This window comes from Magnolia sinica, chromosome 8 (assembly GCF_029962835.1).
Source record: "Magnolia sinica isolate HGM2019 chromosome 8, MsV1, whole genome shotgun sequence".
NCBI lineage: Eukaryota > Viridiplantae > Streptophyta > Magnoliopsida > Magnoliales > Magnoliaceae > Magnolia > Magnolia sinica.
Window position 1 is genome coordinate 48,955,273 of NC_080580.1, and position 26,132 is coordinate 48,981,404.

At 42.2% G+C, this 26,132-nt stretch overlaps 1 pseudogene; it reads right to left on the reverse strand.

Moving 5' to 3' along the window:
* Positions 1–1,859: 1,859 nt before the first annotated feature.
* Positions 1,860–1,959, reverse strand: LOC131254594 (small nucleolar RNA R71; annotated as a pseudogene).
* Positions 1,960–26,132: the final 24,173 nt, after the last annotated feature.

A 26,132-nucleotide genomic window follows, 5' to 3' on the forward strand; every position in this document is an offset into this window, starting at 1 on the left:
CTCACCATCGTTCCTTGGGCATGGTTGGATGATGGAATCCCTTCGAATTTTCATAATTCTCTTACGTTTTGTTATGAGATTAGTACATCTTATTGTGAGTCATTATCTCCTAGGCATGGGTTTGTGATGGAATCACTAACAGTTCTCACACCTCTCATCCATTGAGAATTAGTTCAACAGAAGTTCAAATTTAGTTTTACTGAGATATCTCCCTGATCTTTACAAGTGGATCCTTGGAAACCCTAGTTCCCACCTTTGAATTTCTATTATTTAGTTGAATAATTCACAATTACTCTCTCTAGACTTCCAAATTTAGTTTTACATCTTCTTCTAGTTCTACTTCTAGTTGCTTTCAGAATACACATGAGATTAGTTCCTGTGGATTTGACCTCGGTCTCACCGAGATTATTACTACATCACGAACCTACACTTGGGTTTGTGATCAATCTTCCAACTAGATGAGATAGGACTCCAATTCTAGTTGTGTCCTTGAATCAAGTAATAGATCTCCCTGATTGCTATAAGTGGATCCTTGGAACCCGTGGTTCCCACCTTTAAATTTACAAGTTTTAGTTAAATAATTCACAATTACCCTCTCTACACTTTCAAATTTAGGTTTACATCTTCTTCTAGTTCTACTTTTAGTTGCTTTCAGAATATACATGAGATTAGTCCCTGTGGATTCGACCTCGGTCTCATCAAGATTATTGCTACATCGCGACACTACACTTGGGGTTGTGAACAAGTTTTTGGCATCATTGTCGAGGACTAATGTTTGCATTTTTCTGAGATTAACTAGTTTTGGAATTAATTTAAGATTATGGTTTTTCTACTTTTAGGTTAGGGTTTTTTCTAAATTATTTTAGAGACTAACTTAGATTTCTATTTATAGGTTTAGAAACTTTCCTTTTCTGTTTTTAGAAACTAATTTACTTTCTAATTCTAGGATGGAAACTTTCCTAATTTGTTTTTAGAAACTAACTTTTTATTTTTTAAAAACTTTCTTTTTCTATTTTTAGAAACTAGTTTGCTTTCCTTTTCTATTTTTAGAAACTAATTAACTTTCCTCTTTTTAGAAACTTTCCTTTTTCATTTTTAGAAAATAGGTTGCTTTCTTAGTTCCTTTTTAAAAACTAATTCACTTTCCATTTTCTTTTGCAAGATTGCAATATAGAAAATTCTAATTTGGTAACTTCTTTCTAATTCTCTCTCTTTCTATTTCCCTCTTTCTTTTTGAGGTTTAGGTTAGATTCTGAAATAGAGGGCTGAGAGTGTTTCATGCCCAAGTGGGTCCGTGATAACACCCAATGTCTCTTGAGTGAAGGAGGATTGGTTGATGGGTTATCTATCCATCACAGGATTAGACACCACTCAAGATCCACAGAGTTAATAGAAGTTATGGTTGCCAATCAACTGGCCAATCAACCTCCATATCCACCTCAACCTAAGGTTGAGGAAATCCAGAATGAGAATGAGGTGCATCAAGCACCCCCGCCTCGTACTTTAAGAGATTATTTATAACCAGCGGGGGTGAGCACACCCTCATGCATGGTTTTTCCAGAAAATACAGGACATCTGGATATCAAGCCAGGGGTGATCCAACTCCTTCCAAAATTTCATGGACTTGAATATGAAAATCCATATTTACACATGAAAGAGTTTGATTAGATCATCGCCACTTTATATTTTCCGAACGTGTCTAAGGACATGGTTAGGTTGAAACTCTTTCCCTTCTCCTTGAAAGAGAAAGCTAAGATGTGGTTGCATTCACTACGTCGACGATCTATTGGTAGATGGAATGACATGACAAGGGAGTTCATTAAGAAAATTTTCCCACACCATAAAACGAACACCTTTAGAAAGTCAATCATGAACTTCGCCCCAAAAGGAAGACGAAACATTCTTCTAATATTGGGAGCGGTTCAAGGATATTATCAGTTCATGCCCACAACATGGTTTTGAAACGTGGTGCATTACACACTTTTTCTATGTTGGACTGACATCCTCCATGCGCCAATTGGTCGAGATAATGTGCAATGGGGAATTTATGAACAAAAATGTTGATGACGTGTGGGATTATTTGGACAGACTTGCTGAAAATGCACAATCATGGGACCTCTCCCCAAAATCGAGCACCACCTCTAGTCCTGCTCAATCAAAGGAGAGGGCGGAATATACCTTCTGAAAGAGGATGATGATATCAATGCTAAAGTGGCTAATATTACAAGAAAACTCAAGGCCATGGAATTAAAGAAGGATAAGGCTACGAAAACTGTTTACGGTATTTGTGCTTGCAACATTCACACAACTGAAAATTGTCCAACAATACCTACCTTTCAAGAGGTACTGAATGAGCAATCTAATGCCATAAATAATTACCAAAGACCTTTCAGTGGATCCACTTCAAATACGTACATTCCTAGTTGGAAAAATCATCCAAATTTTAATTGGAGGAATGGGAAAATTGCTTCTCCTCAAGGATTCCCTAATCAAATTCTAAATCAAGGGAAACTTCAAGAGGATCCGGTTCTAAAGCATCTTCAAAATCAAGAGCGTTTCAATCAGGGATGCTACAAGTCTTTTAAGACCTTACAAAGGCCATACAAGGGCTTGAGACAAAAAATATGATTGGGAAAAAGGGAAGCCTTCCAGCTCAACATCATCCCAATCCAAAATAGCAATATGAAGTTAGTAACCCGAGCTCTTCAAATCAAATGGAGCAAGCTAAGTCTATCACCACTCTTAGGAGTGAGAAAACAATTAACAAATCTATTTCGGTAAGGGCTGAAAAGTCTAAGGACCCGAAAATAAATGAAACTGATAAACTTAGCAACACTCCACATGAGTTAGAGCCGGAACCTCATGGCAAGCCAATTGCTCCATTTCTCCAACATTTGATTATACCAAAACCTCTCTCTAACTCTCAGGACATTCTAAAGGTGCTAAAACAAGTGAAGGTCAACATTCCTCTACTAGATGTTGTGAAACAAATACCTTCATATGCTAAATTTTTGAAAGACTTCATACGACCAAAAAATGACAAAACATTCAAAAGAAAATTTTCTTAACAAAAAAAGTGAGTGCCATCCTAAAGCATGATATGCCATAAAAGTACAAAGATCCCAGTAGCCCAACCATCGCTTGCATAATTAAGAATTACTGGATTGAGCACGCACTTCTTGACTCAGGAGCAAGTGTAAATTTGATTCCATACTCGATCTACGAACAACTGGGTCTAGGTGAATTAAAACCCACCTGGACCACATTATAACTTGTTGGTCACTCGGTCCGTGTACCGAGAGGGGTAATTGAGGATGTGTTGGTCTAGGTTGACAAATTCTATTACCCGGCAGATTTTATTGTCCTGGATACTCAACCCATTGTGGATATGAGCACTCAAATTCTCGTCATCCTTAGTCGCCCATTCCTTACCACATCAAATGTAATCATCAATTGTAGGAATTGAGCCATGAATGTCTTTTAGAAATATGACATTGGAGCTCAATATCTTTTTCAATATGAGAAAATAAGCAGAGGATGATGACAAGGCCCACGATGTTAACTTGATTAATTTTTTTTGTAAAGGATAGAACTCTGATGACCTTGTCCTCTGACCCTCTAGAGATGTGCTTAGCCCACTTCCATGATTTAGATGATGATATGATTAGGGAGATGGGAAACATACTTGATACTATGTCGGTACTTGAAGTTAACTAGTGGTTGCCACAATTTGAAAAATTGCTACAAATTGATGTAGTGCCTCCAAAGTCTAACATCAAGGCAGCAAAGCTTGACCTAAAACCTTTACCCTCTGATTTAAAATGTCTCTTTAGGTCAAGATAAGACATACTCGGTGATGAATTCTTCCCACCTTGAGCCAGAATAGGAGAATATGCTTATCTCTACTCTCATTGAGCACAAAGGAGCCCTTGAATGATCGATTGTTGATCTCAAGGGAATTGACTCTTTGATTTGTACTCACCGCATTTATCTAAAGGATAATGTGAAGTCCTCCCAACAACCACAACGTAAATTAAATCCAAACATGAAGGAAGTGGTTAAGGCCGAGGTTCTTAAACTACTGGATGTGGGTATCATATATCCTATATCCGATAGTCAATGGATGAGTCCAACTCAAGTGGTTCCTAAGAAGTCTGAAATCACCATCATAGCCAATGCCAACAATGAACTCCTGCCAACTAGAGTTACTACTAGTTGGAGAATGTGCATTGACTGCAGGAAATTAAATACTATCACAATGAAGGACTACTTTCCCTTGCCCTTTATTGATCAAATTTTAGAAAGGCTAGCTGGTCACTCGTACTATTGCTTCCTTGATGGGTATTCGGGTTACAACCAAATAGAGATAGCCTCTGAAGATTAAGAAAATACCACATTCACATGTCCCTTTAGTACATTTGCTTATCGAAGGATGCCATTTGAACTGTGTAATACCCCCGCCACTTTTCAATGATGAATGATGAGTATTTTTTCTCACATGACAAGGCAATATTTAGAGGACTTCATGGATGACTTCTCTATCTTTGGTCCATCCATTAGTGATTGTCTGGAGAATCTTAAATGTGTGCTGAAGCGATGTGAGGAAAAGAATTTGGTACTAAATTAGGAGAAGTGCCATTTCATGGTTTATAAGGGAATTATCCTTGGATATATCATCTCGTCCAAGGGAATTGAGGTAGATAAGGCTAAGATTGATCTTATCTCTAACTTACCTCCACCCAAGAACATACGAGACGTGCGATCCTTCTTAGGACATGCCGAATTTAACAGAAGATTTATAAAGGACTTTATTCACCTCTCTTGTCTTTTATGAAATCTACTTCGAAAGGATGCACCATACGATTGGACTGACCAATGCCCGGAAGCTTTTTCTAAGCTTAAGGGCATGTTAACCACCACACCTATCATGCAACCACTCGACTAGAACCCTCTTTTTAAAATTATGTGTCATGCGTCCGATTATGCTTTTTGGGCAGTTTTAGGCCAGAGAAAAGAGAAGAAGCCCTATGTTATACATTATACAAGTAGAACTCTAAATCCAGCCCAAGTGCATTACTCAACCACGGAGAATAAAATCTTCGAAGTATTGCCTTTGGACAAATTTAGGTCCTACTTGATCGGATCCAAGATCATCATCTACACAGATCATACGACACTCAAGTACCTTCTTTCTAAGAATGATGCTAAGCCTTGCTTGATAAGATGGATCTTCCTACTCCAAGAATTTGATTTGAAAATAAAAGATAAAAAGGGAGTAGAGAACGTAGTGGCTGACCATCTCTCTCGCTTTGACCCCTCTGATTCCCTTAAAACGATGCATATAAATGACATGTTCCCTGACAAATAACTGTTTAAAGTCTCTCATTCCTCTTGGTTTGTGGATATTGCTAATTATCTTACCACAGGTTTCACGCCAACACATTGGACCGTGCAATATAAGAAGAAATTCTTTGCTGAGGTACACAAATTCTTTTGGAATGATCCGTATTTATTTAAATACTGCCCAGAGCTTAAGGAGATGTGTACCAGACAATGAACACAAATGTGTCATCTCCTTCTGTCATTCTCAGGCCTGTGGTGATCACTTTTTTACCAAAAAGACTGGCTAAGATTCTGTAGTGTGTCTTTTACTGACCCACTATGTTTAAGGACACATGAGTTTCACAAAGTTTATGAGCGTTGTCAGAAATTAGGAGCATTGTCCCATCGAAGCATGATGCATTTGAACCCTATTCTGATCATTGAAGCATTTGATTGTAGGGGCATCGATTTCATGGGACCATTCCCTCAATCTTTTGAAAATTTGTATATTTTACTAGCGGTAGACTATGTCACTAAATGGGTCGAAGCGATCCTATTCTGGAACATTGATCATCAAATGGTCATTAAATTCTTAAAAGAGAACATCCTTTCCTAGTTCAGAATGCCTTGAGGCATCTCCCACAAGGTGAGCACTCCATACCACCCACAAAGAAGTGGGCAAGCTGAGATTTCCAATAAGAAAATTAAACATATTTTAGAGAAAATGGTTAACTATGACCATAAGGATTGGTCAATCCGCTTGACTGATGCTTTATGGGCTTACCATACTGCATTTAAGACCCCTATTGGAATGTCTCTGTTTCGACCAGAAACGAAAAGCATTTAATTCGGGGGAATTCATTCAATGATAATAAAGAAAACATGAGAAAACAGATATCACAGAGTATTTTATTCAATCTAAGTTCTTTTACATCCTAATATTTCCCTTGATTCTGAAAATAAAGTATAATGCATAGATAAAATGAATAAGAGAGAGAAGTCTATGGAAATTTTGGTAACATTTTGATGCTTTTTGATCATATCTCCAGGGGAGATGAGTTTTGCGAGTCTAAAGCCTCGTGCAGACTTAGAACCCTTGATTTGGTCCACATAAAGTTGTGCAGGTCTTCCATTCATCCTTCCGATCACAAGGATAGGCTCAACAAGTGTGGAGGTCATTTGCCTGAAGGTAGAAGTGCACAAGCCTAGACAGGGAATGTGGAGTGTATAAGGCTTATATTAGAATAAAAGTCATGCATTAGGACAAGTTCCCACAAGGAGTGGCGAATGGGACTTGCTTCAGGACAATACTCCACATGAAGTGGCGCAAGAGGCAGGCTTCAGGACAAATCTCCATAACAAGTGGCGCATGGAGGTTCCTTCAGGACAAATCTCCATAGGAAGTGGTGCAAGGAGGTTCATTCAGGACAAATCTCCATAGGAAGTGGCATAAGGAGGTTTCTTCAGGACAAACCTCCGTAGGAAGTGTCCACCAGACTGTCTTAAGACAAGCTCTCCATAGGAAGTGGCGCACCAGTCTTTGTCTTAAGACAAGCTCTCCACACAAAGTGGCACAAAAAGCCTTGTCTTAGGACAAGCCTTCCATGAGAAATGGTGCATAGCCTAGCCATCAGGACAAGTGTGTGGGCAACACTCTCCCTTTCTCTCCTTGAGTTACGCGGGAGCGTGCAACTCTCCTTTGACTCCACAAAATGTGGCGTCTCCACAAAAGCATCACAACTCACTTACTTGAGTTATTCGGGAGCACACAACTCCCTTTTGCACTCCACAAAATGTGGCGCAGGGCGACTTTTCTCCTTGAGTTGCGCGGGAGCGCGCAACTCCCCGGTGCAACTCTCTCTCTCTCTCTCTCTCTCTCTCTCTCCATGCTCTTCTCACTCAAAGCACTCCCAAATGAGGAATGGGAGGGGGTATCTATAGGCCTCCCATGCTCTTAAACAGTGGTGATCACCACCACTTCTCTCTTAAGACTATGTTTATCCCTCTTTGCTACACACATCAACTCCTTAAATAGTGGTGATCACCATCTTCTTCCTTTATATAAGACAACATCCATCCCTTCTTCTTGCCAAATGATGCCTATGCACCCCTCCATATCAAATGATGCCCATCCATTCCTCTACATCAGATGATGTATTTCCATTCCTCTACATCAGATGACATCCATCCATCCCTCTACATCAAAATGTGGACCGCACAACCTTCTTTATCATGGAGAAACGCTTCAAAAGGCTTTTATGTTTGTTATGAGTGTACATTCTTAGGAAGGATCTGTATAATGGAATTCCCTTGCTAATGCAATAATCATGTAATGAGACTAAGATATTTTTGTGCCCCAACAGATGCCCCCTCGATCCTTCTTTGATTAATTTATGAGATCAAATGGAGAATCGATCTTCTTCGAAGAACCAAATGAATTTGCAACCAAATGATGATTGGATGATCACACTCAAATGAAAGACTGAATGATCATACTTGAATGGAAGACTGACTAATCGCACTCAAAAAAAAGACTGAATGATCGCGCTCAAACGAAAGACTAAAGGATTGCGCTCAAAAGGAAGACTGAATACCCCTAATCAAAAGTATCAAGCGAATGATTTAGTAGAGAAGATAATGCAGCAACGAAAGCACTTTGCCTTTATAGCGGCCAATCAGATAGAACGCCTTTCCGCAACTTTAACTCCCTTGTTCTTATAACCCTCTTTTCATCGAGACTTGCCACTGTAATAGTAGTGGCAACTTCATCTGCTGTAACGATCTCTTTGATCAACTCTGGTGACTCTTTCTTTGAACTATGTGTCCCTTGTTCTTTAATACTTCTCCTACTGCAACGATCTCTTCGATTGTCTCCTTTATTCATAGCCTGCATACTCCAATATTTTGAATGATAATCTCACCTGCCAAATTAATCGGAATCAGTATCTCAAGATATCATAATCTTCCAATTTTATTTTCATAAAGTGTTGATAATTGTGAAATAAATTGAAGGTTTTTAGAATGATTGTAATATTCGCAATATGACGATGATTTAATTATCCCTTCTTTGCGCTTGCTAGTGTGCTTTGCATTGCGTTTGTTACGTTCTTTGCTCATTATATTGTGTCATTTCAGGCTCTAAAAGTTTAACCACTTAGTCTTTTCTAATTTGTACTCCTTCTCATCTCTTCATAGGCTGGTTAGGAGTATATTTCCATTGGACCTTTGTTGATTTAGAAAATAGAGAACACTTCTGACGAGAACCATATTATCCCAGCCAATCATATAACTTGGCTTTAATGTGAAGGCAATTTTTGAATGTTAATACTGGATCTCGCTTCATAATTCCCAACCATAACTATCTAGTTGATACTTCTTATGGCTAGATGCATTGATGTATCCAATAGACTATGCCATACATATTCTTCTATCACTTGTAAGAAATTATCAGAAAGACGAAGGTATAGAATTTCTTTGGAAGATAATATTTTCGAAGCAAAGCGTGCTGTTACTCTTGAAAGATGGATAGCACTCAGCGTTCTTTTAATGAATTTAAAGAATATTATATATATATATATCCGAGTCATTAAGCCACCCAGAAGAAAATGATAAGTCGTTGCTATGTACTCTCTACCGCCATTGAAAATTTTGCAAGATAATATTTCTTCATCAACAAGAAGGTAAGAGATATAAAGATCCTGCAGCTCTTATCGGAGGGATAAATATACTGCTGCCTGCACACATTTGACTAAACATGACTCGACATGACTAGACTTAATTAGACTAAACTAGCCTAAACTTGACTGGACTAAACTTAACTCAACTTGACTAAACTAGACTTAATTAGACTAAACTAGACTTAACTTGACTAGACTTGACTAGACTGGACTAAACTTAACTAGACTTAACTAAACTAGACTGGACTGGACTAAACTGGACTAGACCTGATTAGACTTAACTAGACTTGACTAGACTAGACTTAACTAAACTAGACTGGACTGGACACTCTTACACATAGTTTAAGCTCGTAAGTAGTTGGAGCAATCATAGTTTAAGCTTGTAAGTAGTTGGAACTGAGTCTTACATGAATGGCCGCTATAACTCTCTAGAGTTCACAGGGCTTATCGTGGCCGGGGAGTTCACAAATCCTAATCCATCAGAGGGGCCCAGTGAAGCTACCAGGGCAGTGAAGTCGATAGGATTTACATACAGGGTTGGCCACAGTAACTCTCTAGAGTTCGCGGGGTGCACAAGAATACCGTCGGGGTACCAAATCCATGGCCGTTAGTCTATCAATGAGGGGTCTCTTGCTTCAGAGACTTATCATCTTGCTTCAGAGACTTGCCCCCATGAGTTACTACTGAAATCAAACCAGGGATCTGGGGAGTCATCCTGCTTCGAAAACTCACTTTTCCTTTGCCTGCAAAGTCAGACCCATTTAAGAGGGGCGCTCTCTGGCCATCCTTGTGACGCTGCCTGAAGCTGTATAGATGGCATGGGTCTTACGTGACTGCTTCATCAATTGCCTGCATGTGTGCACATGAAGCTCTCTATGGGCTTTTTAAGGCCACAGACTTCACTATTGCCCGAATAATATATATGATGTTGATGATGGTAGGTCTTATGCATAGTTGGCCATATAGGGCTTGACTAGGCTGCCTTAAATGATAAGCTGCCATCATTGTCATCAACTTTATATGTGGTTGGCCATATCGTTTTATTCCACTGCTAAAAATAGTGAATCAATAATTGATATTTCGCCATTATTGAGAATGTTCTGTCAATATTCATGTTATATTTAAGATAGTATATCAGCTTGGCGATGATAGCAATTTCAATAAGATAAGCTTGTACGAGCGATTGATGACGACAATGATAGTTGCTAATTTTGGCGATAATCATCGACACTTAACGATTTTGGTGATATCATCGATGCTTTACAACAATCATCAATGCTTGCGGCAGTCATCCATGCTTGATCTTGGCATGTCCGCATAGTTCTGCCATATCACCATCGCCCATAATGATAAGCCTTATGTGTGTTCGGCTTCATAGCGGCGTCTTTCTTGCTATCATACATGATAGATTGTCATTGTTGTCGTGATTCTTCTGCCACCTGTAAATGATGAATCGGCCTTACTGGGATAATGAATCGAAATTAATATACCACATTTGCTGATGATATAAAACAAAATTTTATAGTTAAGATATTATATCAGCCTGACAGTATTATTGATTTTGATAACTTTAAATGGCCTTGTGCTAACAAGATAATAATAACAGCTTTGGTGATTTGGTGATAATCATCAGCGTATTGGCGAGTTTTGGCAATTTGCATTTGGCGATATGAAAATAATCATTGGCACTTTATGTTGACTCGCTTGGATTTGATGTACTTTGAAGGCCTACATTTCATTAGTATTCAAAGATAAATATAATAGTAAAAAGAAATATAGAGTTCTTACCTTTGTATGCTTATGTCTGCCCCCTTTGGATTGAGAAGAATTATGCCATAAACTTTTGAATCAAAACTTCATGTACAATCAAGGATGATATATATTTTATAAAATGCGCATTGACCAGTTTGCCTCGCCAATCTTGATCTATAATCCAATACTATTGTAATGACACGGAAAATTTTATGCCAAGACCCGAGTACTACCTCTATTTTCCTTAGAAGCTATTTGTGGGGTAATTAGCGCTAAACTTGATTGCTTGTGAAATTAGCATCAATCACTTTAAATTTGATCTACATGACTCAAAACCTGTAGAATAGTTAGCGCTATGTTACTCTAAAATCTGGGATTCAACGCTAAATCCAGCTGCTCTTGAGAATTTTTAGAAGCTTTGGATCGGACCTGGACCGCACGTCGAAAGTCCAATAGCAATGATCTTAGACATTTATGGTCACCATGTTGGACTTGACCATCACCTCAAAAATCAAGTCCGGATGATGTCCTGGGTCGATTTGATTGAGTCCGGAATGAAGAGTGTGAGAACGGTGAGAAATTAAATATGCTTTTATGAAATCTGAGTCGTGTCGCTTGCGCGATGATTTTAAGCAATCTGACCATTGAATTTTGACCCAATTTCACCCTCGGATCAGGGAAGATGGCCCAGGCATGTCATAATGCTTGTGGACTTGATCGAGTTTCGGTGACCGTTGATTTGAGTGTGGTCCGCCACGGCTGATATGTAAATTCGATCGGTATGAAAACTCAGCCTGACCTAGATCTATGGTCAATGAGCTTAAGTCCGACTGCGCGTGAAAAAAGAACCATCGGAAGTTCTCCGTTGGATCGAGAGAGGCCTGATTTGGTTATAACCTGAGTATACCTTGGCCCTGGGGCTATTTTTATCAATGTTAGGCCTATATAAAGACCTTAAAATCCTCACTCTCTTTTCTATATGAATTTCCTAACCCTAACTAAGAAAGATAGGGGAAAAGAGAGAGAGAGTGAGAGAGAAGTTGGTGAATCATCTTCAGATTCTTTCCTGTTACTCTACATCCTTAAACCATCACTTTTGAATCGTTATTCCGGCGGTTCTAAGTTCCTTCTTGGGTAAGTTTATCTCACCCTAATTTGTTTTAGAGCTTAGAATAGTCTAAGTGTTGTTGTAGCTCATTTCTATTCTTGCCTTAGGTTATCTTGTCGCCGTTGACGAAGACATATCGTCTGAATCAGTTCGGTGTGCTATTTCTGGTTTAAGGTGCTAACTATATTCGTATAGGTTATGGTTTTCAAGGTTTTCAATGCCAGTTAATGGTTTATTCTTGTTATAGGTGTAATTTCACATGCCAAATGCCATGTTTATTTTACGTTCCTGATATGCATGTGTTATATTGAGATTTGTGTATTCTATGTATATGTAGGAAGTACCGTGTACATATAAAATATGAACATGTGTTTGCCATGATTATTTGTCGTGTACTTGTGCTAATTGTATGTGTGCCAACTCCTTGGCAAAAGGAATTGTCCAAATGCATGTATTTCAACATGCGTCATGTATGTTGAACTATGTATTCTAAGTGTTTGTAGAAATGTCTGTATGATCTAAAGGGTAGCATACTATCCTATTTGCGGGCGTTGAGAAGCGATCCTCAACTCTCCTATTGGTGTGTATGATTTCCCACATGCAAGTCACATTCCTTGTTGTTTTAGTTTCAAGTATTACTTATGTTTAAATCCATGCTAAGTTGATATTCCTCAAATGCTCACATACTACATGATGTGAATTGTTGTTCCATTACTATTCTAAATTGTTGATATGAATATCTGTTGTAGTGGAATGTGTTTGGGACTAGGAAATAGTCCAGGAAATCGGTAATCGGCCTTGAGTTCGTGGCTGAGGTTGCTTTCGTCACAAAGGACGTGATTTGACGAACTCGAGTCGTATTAGAGTTGTCGGCAGTGGTTTGGCCACACAGAGTGTTTGTGTACTCTATGTCGTTCAACCCAACATGCGCTCATGCTAGTCGAGTTCGTTAAGTAACCCGATTGTCCGATGTATGTTCACCATGTATGGATGCTATTGTTTGAATCTAGGGTACCAAACTTACCGATGGAATCCCGTTAATCGTTGTACCTTGATTCGCTAAGACTCATGAGCCGGACATGGTGGTATGGGACACCGTGGTCGAGCTGTCGGCCTACGTTGGGGTGACGAGCCTCCCCGTAGTGACTAGTGAGCAACCAAAGTCGCGAGCTGATTATGGTGATATGAGACACTAGATTCGTGCTGTCGACCTACATTGATTGGTGACAAGCCCTTTGTAGTGACCTCGAGCATACTTTGATACCGCATTGAGGTGACGAGCCTTAATGTAGTAACGAAGGTATGATAGGCGTGCATTGACTGGTGACAAGCCCTTTGCAGTGACCTAAAACCATATGATCGCATGAGATGATCTAGGACTGACGACCCTAGAATGGATCACTGTGTGGAAAGTGATATGAGGAAGGTACCTTAGCTTCCCAATCTGGCTGTATGAAAAGACTAATAACAACTTGGTAATTATGTTCATACACCGCATTGCATGTTCCTGGAAGAGGTGGAGCACTTGTGGGTGGTTGTCATGCGTAATGTAAGATGAAGACGCTGAGGGTGTACAGGCGAGGGCATGCATCATTTTACATACATCCTTGCACTAACAAGAGTAATTAGGACATGTTTGATTATTCTGCTTTATCATTACTGCTTAATTGAATTGATAACATGTTAACCTTTGCTTTATTGTTCCACTGAGTTGATCACTCACTCCCACGTTCTGTGACGGTGCTTAAACACTAACCAGACTCTGTCTTAGATGCAGATGTTGATGCAACCCCTGAGGCAGAGCAGGAGTTCGAGGATGATGAGGCTGCATTTTCTTTTATGCAGTTCTCAGGCGGGTTCATGTGAGCCATGTCCTGATGCACGGGAATTCTGGATTTTCTTTTGGTAATAGATAATGTCATTTAATGCTTGTATTTTTTATAGCAACACTTGTAATATGACCTGGTATGTATACGTATTTCAGGGACTTACACATGTACACTTATGTTTCTTTAAGTCTTTCGTTTGCGTCTTTCACTTATCCCTGAATTATGTTTGTAGTTTGGCTTAATCTATCCCATGTTTTATGTACTCATACAGACAACATACATCCATCATTAAATATGTTGCATAAGTGATGTTTTGAAACTCGGGAGCTGAGTTATGCTCGACCCCCAAATTTCAGGGCGTTACAAGTTGGTATCAGAGCGTGAATTGGATTAAACCGGACCTGGGTTATCATCACACACCGCACGCTGTCGCCACCTTAGTGTATTTGGGTGCAAGTTTATCGTAGAATGTGTATGTGTCCTGTTGCTTCTATTGGTGAAATTTTACTGAAAATGATCGCCGAGATCGAGTTTGTGCGCACTCCTAATCACACACAGCGACCCAAAATCTCTTTTAGACCATCCCTTGACAAGTTTAGATGGTTTATCTTCCCATCTCAACCTTTCAATTGTCAGTAAACTAGTGTTTGTATCAGATTTTAACTCGAGTGGCCCGCTAGGCGTCGAATCGGACAAAGGGGCCAATCGGGGCATTTTTAGGGGGACCCAGGGGGGCTCACATCATTTTGGAATTAAGGGGCCAGGAGGACCTCGTCCAAACATTGAGTCATCGCCGGATGGTCCAGAGACCGGTGATGACCTTGCCGGTTCGGCGAGCCCTCGTCGCCCAGCTGGCCAGGCGGGGTGGGCGGGCTCGGGCCGACGCCTTTGGGGCCTAGTGTGGCCCACTCCTCTAAGGTTGGCCGATTAAAACACCTTCTAAAACCCCTTTCCTTCATAAACTACCCTCTCAAGCTCTCATTTTCTTCAAGTTCCTCTCAAAACTCCACCAAAATCCCTCCCCAATCTCCTTCTTCTTCCATTTTCGTGCACACCCATTCAACCCATCTCAAAAATCCATCCCCATTGCTGTTTTCACTCCCTTTTCTTCTCATTTGAGCTCTCAAATCCTCCTTTGGGATCTTAAGTGTGTCGAAGCTTCACCATTCCTCCCATTTCTCCTTTTTCTCTCATTTTTCATGGCCCTCTTTGAGTTTATCACGACCATATTTTCCATCTTCACCTTTCTTTCTTTGATGGGGAAAAAGAGAGCACCTGTGGATGAAGCCGGGCCTAGCCGCCTAACCTGTGCACGGAGGCTGAGAGGTGCCGCCGCGAGCACGACCACCACCCTCGAGTTTCAGACCAAGCGGGACCTTGATCCTCAAGCTCCTATTAAAAGAACCTTATTGGCGAAGCTATCTCATGAAGTCTATGAAGGCCGTTGGGTCCTTTTTGAGGCTCATATTGATCCGTGGCTATTTGGCGAGTTTCTGTTGTTGGAGTGCTTGGAAGGGGCTGGTTGGTGTCCCTTATTTGAGGGCGAGTATCGTGCCAATGCAAGCACTGTTCGAGCTTTTTATGCTAACATTCATGATCCTTCGCTGGAGCCTCTGCAGTTCAAGATTCCTTGTGGAAGCGGTCGGGAGGCCACGATCAACGTCGCTTTGATATCCCGACTCTTGAATGTGCCGCTCGGTGAGGTGCATGCCAATGAGAAGAATTTGAGCAATGCACGCGAGAGGGATCGCTGCACGCGGCTCCTGTGTGGTCGTCTGGTAGAATGGCAGCCTAATAAAAGCCTTCTAGCTACCAACATGACGGACGACTTCCGCTTGCTTCACCACATGTGTACGTTCAATGTATATCTAAGGTGGAGCAATCGTAGCTAGTGTACGCGCCTGATGGTAGATTTTCTGTATCAGGTGGGGCAAGGAGCGAAGCTATGTGTGCCAACGTACATCTTGCGTCAGATTATCCTTATCGCTCGTTCGAACAGGAGAACCGAATCGCTCCCATTTGGCCGACTCATTTATAAGCTTGCACATGAGTTTGGCTATAGGCTTGGGGCAGAAAAGCCAGTACGTATTCGCTACATTAATGAGACGACCCTAAATCAGATGAAAATTGGTCCTTGTCGTCTACAAGCCTCGGAAAGTGAGGATGAGATAGAGAGCGATGAGGAAGAGAGTTATGGCGAGGGTGGAGCTGAGATTGAAGAAGAAACAGAGCATGACGAGGAAGAGGTTGAGGCACAGGATATGAGTGAGAGTTCTCCTCCTGTGGCACCAGAGCAGAGCACAGATCAGGCTGCCAGGGATGCCCGTATCGCTCGGCTTGAGGAAGGTCAGGCTGTTCTACGCCAGGATATCATGGATCTTCGAGGCCTTGTGAAGCATAAGTTTAAGAAGGTGACTCGAACTCTGAAGTCTATCCTGTGTTGTTTGCAGGATAAGGGTGCCCCGCCTCCATCTCTTGATTCCGACAAGTAGCTGCAGTTGTAGTCATCCTTTACTTTGTTTTGTTATTTACTGTTGTTAGCATAGTTGTTAGTAGTTGTTTGTTGTTTGAAGTTTTAGATGTTTTAGTTCACATGCTTTCTTTGCCGTGATTCATATAATGCTGCACTTCTTATATTGCGACAATTTTGTTAAATGAAATGCATGTTGTTTATCGTTGAAGTTGTGCTGTGAATGCTGTGTGGGTGGATTATGTGGATGTTGAATCTTACAGGTTGCATCCTCTGTTGAATGTAGGGTATGCCTCCTAAGGGTTCGAAGACTTCGGCCCGTCTCTCTTTGGTCGAGTCGCTTGTTGGGGTTTCTCCCCTAAGCGATAGCCAGACAGATCCACAGTCAGGCCCGTCTCATACTGGTGTTAGGCCGACATCTGTGATTCCACCTATGACTCCTCTAGTCACGCCTTCGGTTCCTGAGCCGAACCATGCATCTTCGTCTGTTCCGCCTCCTGATAGGTTTGAGCAGATGATGCAGTTGATGTAGCAGCAGCAGATTCAGCAGTAGCAGCAGCAGTTTCTGCCTTTCATGGCTGGCATCTTCACTTAGTCGGTGGGGGCGACTCCACCTGCTTCACCTATGCACTCATTTGGGAGCGCTAGTGCGAGTGACACATTTGAGCGATTCCAGCACTTACGACCTCCCACATTTGCGGGTTCTCATAGACCCGAGGATGCCGAGTACTGGATTGATCGCATCTTTAAGATGCTGAGACTGCTGCACTATTCTGAGGTTGAGCATGTCGAGCTTGCCTCCTTCATGTTTGAGAAGGAGGCCAGTTTATAGTGGAACAGTGTTCTTCGCACTGTTGAGGAAGGGTATGAGTGGTCGTGGCAGGCGTTTGAGGCACGCTTCCACGAGAAGTATTTTTCAGTTACGTACCGACACGAGAAGGAGAGTGAGTTCCTTCGCCTCCGCCATGGAGGGATGTCGATGACGGAGTATGAGAACCGGTTCACTGAGCTAGGTCGCTATGCTCCCTTGATTTTGAGTGATCAGCTGATGAGGATGCGGTGTTTTTTTGAGGGGTTGAGGCCTGAGATCCGATCGAAGATGTGCTGTGCTAGCATATCTTCCTATGCGGAGTTGGTGAGCATGTCTCTGCGAGCTGAGCAGGACGGAGACAGGTCGTCCCGTATGCGAGCACCTATGGTTCCCAGACCATGACCTGACTTTCAGAGTGCACCTTTTCTCGGCAAGAGGCCGCGGGCAAATTCTCCTCCGATGTGATTAGCGTCGCCCGCTCAGCAGGTGCGAGCCGATCTTCGCTGTTCGTGCTATGGGAGGATGAGGCATTTGGATCGTACTTGCTTTTCGCGTATGCGGGATAGTGAATTTACTCCACCGCAGAGGATCAGCCGTCCGATGCCTCAGGTTATATCACCTCCACCTTTTCGTTCAGCGCCAGCTCATCCATCCTTCAGACCTTCTATACCTAGCTTCAGGCCACCTCAGCGGCACATGGTTCCTCTGCCGAATCGCTAGCAGAAGGCTCGAGTTCATGCGCTCTCAGCTGAAGCGCCTATGGCTGACTTGGTGCCGAGATCCTTTGAGGTTACAACTCACATTGAAGGTATTCCCATTTCTATGTTGGTGGATACAGGGTCCACTACCTCTCTTATATCGTATGCGGCAGTTAGGCGTCTGAGTTTGGGCACTGTTTCTATGCAAGGAGTGACGCTTACTACCGCTGCAGGGATCTCCTCTGCTATGAACAAGCATTGTATGGATTATTTAATTGATCTAGGGAGTGGATCGATTCTTGTTGACCTTTTTGTCGCACCTCTTTACCATTATGATGTCATTATGGGTATGGATTGGCTCACGAGGATGTGAGTAGAGATTGATTGTGAAGCAAGGTCGGTGACAATCCATGGACCTGAGGGCAAGACAGTTACTTTCCCAGTTCAGGTCAGTTGCCCATTTCGTCTTAGTTATTATACTTCTCTGTTAGAGAGTATGGCTGGATCGGCATTTGAAAGCACGCCTGTAGTTCGGGAGTTTGAAGATGTGTTTGAGTTACACCCTAGACTCGGTAACCGGACTCACAAGGAACCCGATGGTCGGTTCTGGCCGCAACAGCCTCCGTAGTACCCCATTCTCGGCTCATAAGGTAGGTTCCGATCCTGGGATTCTACAAGGAGGATTTCATAATAGTATAATCATTTTCAATACGAGCATACCCAAGATCACAACAAGTATATCTGAGAATAACAAAGGCACACATCGCAAAATCCACTAAAAATTTAAACTTTTACATCATCCATAAGGTCCAAAAGGACATACATGAGAATAAAAGGAAAAGAGAGAGAAATTAGCAACATTGGAGTCCTCACTGCTCAGCTCCACTCCCTGCTCTGCTACTGCGGCGCCTCCTTAGAATCTCCTGCACGCATCAATCGTGCATAAGTTTATAGAAGTTTAGATGGTGGTGTAAGTGTGTAACAATGGTGCACAGAAGAATAGTAGAAGGTATAAGGAGCGAAGCATGATCAATGTGCATATCACTAGCCTTACCAAGGCTTATCATGAACACGATGCAATGAGTAATGGGTGCCATACCAAGGCAATGCATGAAGGGGCTTGTACAACCAATGCTAATGTGGTGCAAGTAATGTCAGTGCTCATATCTAAACCATAAGTCAAGTACATTCCAATCATAAGGAGATCACCGGGGTCCATTACACTACTGAATGACTGTCGCTCTGCAAACCCTACACAGTCAAACGAGCATAAGAGACCTCACTACCAGCCTGTGGACAGCCAATCACCAACAAGGCCTGACGGTAGCGGACCCATTTACGAGCTGATCAGACTCAGCCTAGCAATGCCTCCTCACACCAGGCAGGTAAGGCCACACCTCTATCCAACCGACTACACAACAGTGGGAGCCGCGACCTAACGGTATAAGGCCCTCTTGCGCTCGTATATTCCACCCGGTCACGACATTGGAGCAGATCCTTGGTACCATGGAAGTTTTGGGAATTTCACCCATGGGCATCCTATGCACTCGGTATGCTCAACTAATATTTTCGGTGTCCACACATATGGCCATCCACGAATACCCTTGTGGAGGCAAGGCCCTGATGAAGTAAGGGCAGATATCCACGAGCTATGCAATGCCAGATGCATGAATCACACAATCACACATGCATCAATTCCAAGTATCCATCTCTCGGAGAGATAGCAACATTTCCTACACAATGACACAGCCATGGCCAATCATACCTCAACCAAGCATGCATATGATGCGTATGGGAGTAGGCCATGAAGATGAATAGGGGTGCCGATGAGGTGAAGATCAACTCTCTACCTAACCATGAAGGGTCTAGGTACTAAACCAATTCCTTATAAGGAATACAACCTCTAGTGGGAGCCCATATACCTGGGGTAGCCCACGAGACTAAGGAGAATAATGGTATAGGCCTAAATAGATGAAACGGGCCTAGCAAGGGTCTATGGTGGGCCTTTAACCACCTATAGAAGCCCATGGGCCTACCTTAGGGCCACCAATGTGGACATCCAACCACAATTGGTCCCCAAGAGGTAGCCCATCTCTAATTGATCATGGATCAAGGCCCAAGGCCCACGCAACATCAGAAATAAGAAACGGGCAGCCATAATCATATCACAAATACTTATGTTGGGCTTCAGAAAGGCGGCCCAAGGCCTATCTAAAACATGGGTCCAAGGGAAACACACATAGCCCAACCCATATATACCACTATAGGCCCATAGGGGAAAGGTTAGGGCCCAACATAAAGGCCACTAATCCCATATATTGTGGTGGCCTAGTGGGCAACCCATTGCTCAAACCACATGGGCAAATGTCATGCTCTTAGTCAACTAAGTTGGGCCTACAACCCGGCCCAAGTATTAAAGTTGATTTGGTGGGCAACCAAGGGCCCATCTACTTGTGTAATCTAGCCCACTAACCCAACACAATAGTATGGTAAAAATGGCTCAAGAGTTCAATGGGCCTATCTGGAAAGTTCTAGCCCAATTGGGCCTAAAGAGTTCAACAACTAGCTACATTCATGGACCCAATTAAATTCAACTGTGGTGGGCCTCAAAAGTGCATTTATCAAGCGGTATAAATTATTCTCTCTAAGATGTGAGCCCCACTCCTCAAAATTTCAGCCCAAAGGCCAATCATAATTATAACAAGTTGCTGAATTTTTAACCCAACAGGTTTATGGGCTTATTGGAGTCCAGTAATTGTTTCATTTGATTAGGACATCATCCCAAGTGGTCCAGCTATCAAGTCAGAGGGCCCCACCACATAGGGTTACATCATACTACAGAAGGGAGTAGGTGGGCCACACTGCTAGATCAAAGTCCAGCAGGTAGCCCACATGGGGCGTCCCATATGGGCCTGGGTATTTGGCCCAAATTGTCCCAAATTTGCAGGCCGCACCACAGTCAGCTTGAATGTCCTATGGGCCTAAAATTTTTTAAAGTGACACTCCTATATGTGGGTCATATCCCCACAAAATTTCAGAATTTTTGGACACTTAAAAATATTTTAATTTATTTAAATGATACAGACTATCCAGAAAATTGGACTGATCTGGACACCATATTGTAATGGGCCGGTCTAGCCACCACCATGGTGTGTACAGGTATCCATTGGCTCCAAAATTTTGTAGGTGGGTCCTACCATGAGTAAAACACCTCTCTGCAAAATTTTATGATTTTTGGATACTCATAAATATTTTAATTAAATTAGGAATTTCAATCTATCCAGGAAGAGATGTTGCTGTCCATGCATTGTTTACCCAATAAGGTGGGCCCAACCTTCATCCAAGAGGGGAAAAATGGAGGTTTAGTATTTTCTTCATAAAATAAAGTAAGGTGGGGTTCATAAAAGTGGCCTATCCCTCAGAGAAACCAAGCTGAAGTGTATGTTTTCCCTCCATACATGTGGGCTGGACAGCCCAACAAAGTGGACCGCCCACTCCTATGGGCCTCCTTTTTGGGTACCATTTCATGGGCCATCTGAGGTATGAACCATCACACCTCATGGTGGGGTCTACACCTTCTCATTACACCCCATTTATGAAGAAAATAATGGCAATCATGATCCAAAAATCCATGCCAAAGATTGAACATGGTAGTCCATGCAACAGTCCAGGTTTTTGGACAGTAATACATGGCTGGACACATCAGCCTATATCTCAATAATCTTAGCCATAAAAAGGGTGTGTGGCCTTCTTTAGTGGGCCCCACATAAGTCCAGATCAATACTAGGACTAGGACACTTACATGCATTGATTAAGGTGTCCAATGATCATGGAGTTAGGTGGTAAGGGCATCCCACCTTGCTAGATTTTTATTTTTATTTATTTTGGGACATCCAAGGCCCACTAAATGGGCCACACACACATTATCATCCATACATCAAAGAAAAGAGAAGAAGAAAAGAGAGTAATCCAACCATGGGGGTAGGGCCCCGCCACTAATGGGCCCTCCTAAGAGTGAATCATACCCATACAACTACATTGATTGTACATGCAACATAAAATCAGTACATGCATGATCTATAATTGCTGTGGATGGTTGAGATGCCACCCTAACATGATCATTATGGTCTAGATGACCTTAAGATGGAGTGGATCATTAAATACATCATGATGGGGTCCATGGAGAATGGCCCCATCATGGATCATGACATGCATGTAGGATGGGCGAAAGGGCCACATCCATGGGATCAAATGGGATCCCCACCATGGATTGGTGGGTCCCATATGATCCATCTAGGAAGAAAAATAAGATCAAAGGGTAGAAAATAAGATCAGCAATTATAATCACCCACCTTAATGGATCCCACTCTAAGCTTACATCAATCTTCTCTTCATGCTCCAAGGGACATGTTTCAATGGGTGAGATGGATTGTTGAAGGTTAGATGGGAGGGGATTTGAGGGAGAAGGGGCTGGAGAAGAGAGGAAGATGGAAGGAAAGTTGCTAGGGAAGAAGAGAAGAGAGAGAGAGAGAGAGAAAATGAGAGGGAAAGAGAGAGAGAGAGAGACTTTTAAGACTTGTAATGATGAGCTCTCTCTCTCCTAGATAATGATGGTGGCCTATGGTGATATTAACAAGGCTTAGGGTCATAGCCTTTCTAGAAATCTCAGCCTAGGGTGAAATGATGGCATGGGAAAATGTGCAACCCCTGGTGGGGTCCACCAATCATGCAATCAATGGCTCATATCGATCAATGATCATAACTTGAGATATACATATCGGATTAACACACGGGACGCGTCGTTGGAATCACGACGATGAGACGGACGCAATGGCATAGGTCTTGGGTCAACCCAAGTTGAGTTTACATGACCAAACTCAAGGGTAACCGCAAACACTATCCAAAGGTCGCGGGTCACCAAAATTTGACCGGTGGGACCGCGGGACCAAAATGAACGAAACACATACTCACACACACACATGCACACAAGCGAACTCAGGTCAGGTCTCACAGTCGATTCCTGGATTACCCCCTTAGCGCGAGATTGATTTTACTATCGATCTCATACCTGGTGCGGGACCCATTTCTTTGCCCACCTATCGTATGCCTCCGAGTGAAATGGAGAAATTGAGGAAGCAGATAGATGGTCTGTTGAATTTGGGCTTTATTCGGCCTAGTGTGTCTCATTGGGGAGCACTTGTCTTGTTTGTTAAGAAGAAAGATGGTTCCTTGCGATTATGTATTGATTATCGCAGGTTGAATCTGGTGACTGTGAAGAATAGGTACCATTTGCCTTGGATCGATGATTTATTTGATCAGTTGAAGGGGGCACGGTACATTTTGAAGGTTGATCTATAGTTAGGGTATCACCAGTTGCCCGTCAAGAATGAGGACATGCAGAAGACCGCTTTTAGGAGTAGCTTTGGCCACTATGAGTTCCTTGTGATGTCGTTCGGTCTTACGAACGCACCAGCCGTGTTCATGGATCTGATGAACAGGGTGTTTCGGCCATTCTTGTTCCGATTCGTCATTGTCTTTATCGATGACATTTTGATATATTCTGCGAGTTGGTGCAGGCAACTTCAGAGAAAGTTGACATTATTTGACGTCGACTTTTGACAGCCCAGAGTAGGCAGAAGAGTTACGCTGATACGAGGCGGCGACCGCTTGAGTTTGAGGTTGGAGACCATGTATTTCTTAAGGTTTTCCCTATGAAGGGAGTTCAGCGGTTCGGTAAGAAGGGAATGCTCACACCGAGATTTATTGGCCCATTTCAAATTCTGGATCAAGTGGGAGCGGTAGCATACCGCCTTGCTTTTCCCACACCATTTGAGGGCATGCATAACGTATTTCATGTTTCTATGCTGAAGAAGTACGTTCCTAATCCTTCGCATATTATTAGTTAGGAGCAGGTGCAGTTAAGCGAGGATGCCACATATGTACTGCGACCGACGCGTATTCTAGACAGGAAGGAGCAGGTATTGCGTAGCAAGGTCATCCCTCTTGTGAAAGTACTATGGACGCATCATAGTGAAGAAGAAGCTACTTGGGAGACTGAAGCTGAGGTCAGAAAGAGCTACCCTCAGATCCTTGAGGAATATGAGAAGGTACGAATTTCAAGGACGAAATTTTCTTTAAGGGTGTAGATTATAATGACCCGAAAAATTTTGTCCCAAGACCCGAGTACTACCTCTATTTTCCTTAGAAGCTATTTGTGGGGTAATTAGCGCTAAACTCGATTGCTTGTGAAATTAGCATCAATCACTTTAAATTTGATCTGCATGACTCAAAACCTGTAGAATAGTTAGCGCTATGTTACTCTAAAATCTGGGATTCAACCCTAAATCCAGTTGCTCTTGGAAATTTTTTGAAGTTTGGATCGGACCTGGACCGCGCGTCGAAATTCCGATAGCGATGATCTTAGATATTTATGGTCACCATGTTGGACTTGACCATCACCTCAAAAATCAAGTCCAGATGATGTCCTGGGTCGATTTGATTGAGTCCGCAATGAAGAGTGTGAGAACGGTGAGAAATTAAATATGCTTTTATGAAATCTGAGTCGTGTCGCTTGCGCGACGATTTTAAGCAATCTGACCGTTGGATTTTGACCCAATTTCACCCTTAGATCTGGGAAGATGGCCCAGGCATGTCATAATGCTTGTGGACCTGATCGAGTTTCAGTGACCGTTGATTTGAGTGTGGTCCGCCACGGCTGATCTGTAAATCCGATCGGTACGAAAACTCAGCCTGACCTAGATCCATGGTCAATGAGCTTAAGTCCGACCGCACATGGAAAAAGGACCACCAGAAGTGCTCCATCGGATCAAGAGAGGCCTGATTTGGTTATAACCTGAGTATACCTTGGCCCTGGGGCTATTTTCATCAATGTTAGGCCTATATAAAGACCTTAAAACCCTCACTCTCTTTTCTATACGAATTTCCTAACCCTAGCTAAGAAAGAGAGAGGAAAAGAGAGACAAAGTGAGAGAGAAATTGGTGAATCATCTTTAGATTCTTTCCTGTTACTCTACATCCTTAAACCATCACTTTTGAATCGTTATTCTGGCGGTTCTAAGTTCCTTCTTGGGTAATTTCATATCACCCTAATCTGTTTTAGAGCTTAGAATAGTCTAAGTGTTGTTGTAGCTCATTTCTATTCTTGCCTTAGGTTATCTTGTCGCTGTTGACGAAGACAGATCATCTAAATCAGTTCGGTGTGCTATTTCTGGTTTAAGGTGCGGACTATATTTGTATAGGTTATGGTTTTCAAAGCTTTCAATGCCAGTTAATGGTTTATTCTTATTGGTGTAATTTCACATGCCAAATGCTATGTTTATTTTGCGTTCCTAATATGCATGTGTTATATTGAGATTTGTGTATTCTATGTATATGTAGGAAGTACCGTGTACGTATAAAATATGAACATGTGTTTGCCATGATTATTTGTCGTGTACTTGTGCTAATTGTATGTGTGTCAACTCCTTGGCAAAAGGAATTGTCCAAATGCGTGTATTTCAACATGCGTCATGTATGTTGAACTATGTATTCTAAGTGTTTGTAGAAATGTCTGTATGATCTAAAGGGTAGCATATTATCCTATTTGTGAGCGTTGAGAAGCGATCCTCAACTCTCCTATTAGTGTGTATGATTTCCCACATGCAAGTCACATTCCTTGTTGTTTTAGTTTCAAGTATTACTTATGTTTAAATCCATGCTAAGTTGATATTCTTCAAATGCTCACATACTACATGATGTGAATTGTTGTTCCATTACTATTCTAAATTGTTGATATGAATATCTGTTGTAGTGGAATGTGTTTAGGACTAGGAAATAGTCCAGGAAATCGGTAATCGGCCTTGAGTTCGTGGCTGAGGTTGCTTTCGTCACGAAGGACGTGATTTGACGAACCCGAGTCGTATTAGAGTTGTTGGCAGTGGTTTGGCTACACGGAGTGTTTGCGCACTCTATGTCGTTCAACCCAACGTGCGCTCGTGCTAGTCGAGTTCGTCAAGTAACCTAATTGTCCGATGTATGTTCACCATGTATGGACGCTATTGTTTGAATCTAGGGTACCAAACTTACTGATGAAATCCCGTTAACCGTTGTACCTTGATCCGCTAAGACTCATGAGCCGGACATGGTGGTATGGGATACCGTGGTCGAGCTGTTAGCCTACGCTAGGGTGACGAGCCTCCCCTAGTGACCAGTGAGCAACCAAACTCGTGAGCCGATTATGGTGGTATGGGACACTATATTCGTATTGTCGGCCTACATTGATTAGTGACGGGCCCTTTGTAGTGACCACGAGCATACTTGGATACCGGATTGAGGTGATGAGCCTTATTGTAGTAATGAAGGCATGATAGGCATGCATTGATTGGTGACGAGCCCTTTGCAACGACCTAAAACCATATGATCGTATGAGATGATCTAGGACTGACGACCCTAGAATGGATCACTGT